Genomic DNA, 2,841 nt, shown 5'->3' on the forward strand with positions numbered 1-2,841 from the left:
TGTAGCAGCTTTATTCATAATTGGAAGCGACCAAGATTCCTTCAGTGGGTAAATGGATAAACTGTGGTTCATTCACACGATGGAATTTTTTCAATACTAAAATGAAATGATCTATCAAGCCATTAAAAGGCAACCTTAAGTACATACTACTAAGTAGCCCATCTGAAAAGCCTACATACTATATGATTCCAACTATAGAACATTCTAGAAAAGGCAAAAACTATGGAGACAATAAAATTGTCAGTGGTTACTGGGTATAAGATGGAAAGAGGGATGAATAAGTGGAGCATAGAGGATTTTGAGGAAACTGGAAATATTCCATATGAGACCATAATTGAAGATACATGCAACTGTACATTTGTCTAGACCCATAGAATGTAGAATACTAACAGTGAACCCTACTGTAAACCATGGACTTTGGATGATGATCATGTGTCAATGTTCATGGATCATTTACAAATATATCTCTCTGGTGTAGGATAAGCATAGTAGGGATACTGAGTGGGAGCAGGTGGTATGTGGGAAATTTATACTTTCCGCTCAATTTTGCTGTGAACGTAAAACTGCCCTAAGTATAAAGTCTATTTTTAAAAAACAGAATGACCACAGTCTAAGGAAGTGATTCTCATTTTTAAAATGTGCAGCCCATCAGTAAAACATTTAGAGTATGCATATTTATCTTTTGTAAGTTTTGTTAAGTACTGAATATGATTTTATTATCTCTTATGTACAGTATAACAAATGAACTAAAAATAGAAATCTAAAAAAAGTTATTATTGCTTATTTAATGTCTATTTCACCCTCTCGGGATTTCTTAGTGTATGTTTTAGAGTATATAAAATGAGGTAATCAGGAATACAATTTATAAATAAATAAATATGCAAATATTTGGATTGGGCTCATGATTTATTTTTGGGGGTGGATGCCAGGGATTGACCCCAGGGGCATTTAACTACTGAGCCACATCCCCAGCCATTTTTTCTATTTTATTTAGAGACAGGGTCTCACTGAGTTGCTTAGAGCCTCAATAAATTGCTGAGGCTAGCTTTGAACTCGAGATCCTCCTGCCTCAGCCTCCTGAGTCATTGGGATTACAGGTGTGCAGCACTGGGCCTGGCACGATTTTTTTTTTTTATACATTCCAAGTTCCACCAGAAGGAGAGATGAGGAAAGAAACTGGATGCAGGGATTTCATCTGACAGGTGATCCTAGAAGCAAGGGTGAAGGAATGTAGAGGAAAAGCCCATGCATTATTCAACTGGTTACTTCTGCAGGTCAGTGAGGTTCAGTCCTATTAGGTGCACCCTGATATATAACCAAATGTGTTCTGGAATTTATCTATTGATTCCCAATCCATGGAAGTGTTAACTCTGCCTTCACACACCCTCACTTCTGGTCTTCCCGGTGTGGGCTAAGTTCCAGAAAGCAGTAGAAAGAGGTTGATCCTTAGGGTAGGACTCTGTGTGGAAACTGCCACAGGGATATGGTATGAAACACTAAAAGCATTTCTTTTTTTTAATATTTACTTTTTTAGTTGTACAAAATATCTTTATTTTATTTACTTACCTTTATGTGGTGCTGAGGATTCAAACCCAGGGCCTCGCACGTGCTAGGAGAGTGCTCTACCGCTGAGCCACAACCCCAGCCCCACCAAAAGCATTTCTAATAAGGACTATGTTAAAACACAACTTTGGAGATTCCTAGTTTGTTGAATAAATGAAAGTGTGCTAGTCCCCAACCCTTTGAAAGCAACACATCGTGCAAATGTCAATTATGACATTGTCATACTAATTATTATTTACTGTTTATATATATATTTCTCTTTCTACTTTCCTGAGAGTACCTTCAGGATGTTTTGACATTGCTCAACTTTCCATTTATCTCATAATTTTTAACTATTTTTTTGTTTCAACTGGTATCTAAATAAAGTCAAAATACCAATAATTTGCCTTTTATATATTTTAAATTTTGTAGGTGCCTTGTCTTCTTTCTTTCTTTTCTTCTTCCACTCTTTCTTTCTTTGTTTCTTTTCAATTTGTAAAAACACAGGATTATCTACTGTTGTGACTCTGCACCATGTACAGCCAAAGGAATGAGAAGTTGTGCTCCATTTGTGTACAATGTGTCAAAATGCATTCTACTGTCATGTATAACTAATTAGAACAAATTTTAAAAACTTTTAAAGACACAGGATTATTTGTTCTGTAGACTCCCTGTGGTCTGGATTGTGCTGATTACACCTCCATGATGTCATTTAACATGTTCCCTGTCTTCTTATTTCTTATAACTTGGTAATGAGATCTAGAGGTTTGATCAGATTTGGGTTTGTTCTTTTTGACAAGACTAGTTCATAAATGGTGGTACATTCTTTCAATAGGAAAAATATAACTTAGCTGTCTCTTTGTGATGTCACCAGCCATTGATGATCAATGCCTAAATCCATTAATTTCTGTGTTGGAAACTTAGATTCTGAGCCATTATAATAAAGATGGTAAATAATGCTCATCTGAAGGTGACTCGCAGCAGCTCTGTAAGATGTCTCTTTTACAAACTGGAAAGCCATGAAAGGCTGAGTTTAAACAGGACACTTTTTCTTATCCCAACATCTCTTGTTCGTGACTTTTTAATCTGTTTGAATCCATTGGAACAACCTCCAAGTTCAAATTCAAACCAAATTTAGTTTGGTGCATACAAACATTTCCCTGGGCTCTGGAACAAATTGATAATTAAAGACTAAATGTGTGACATATTCAATATTCACCGGACCCACCATTTCTATAATTCACAGAAAGGGGATAGTTTGTTGCGGTAACAGAGTGTCCTTTTACCCCATTCCAGGGC

Source organism: Marmota marmota, unplaced genomic scaffold (genome assembly GCF_001458135.2).
Source record: "Marmota marmota marmota unplaced genomic scaffold, marMar, whole genome shotgun sequence".
Lineage (NCBI taxonomy): Eukaryota > Metazoa > Chordata > Mammalia > Rodentia > Sciuridae > Marmota > Marmota marmota.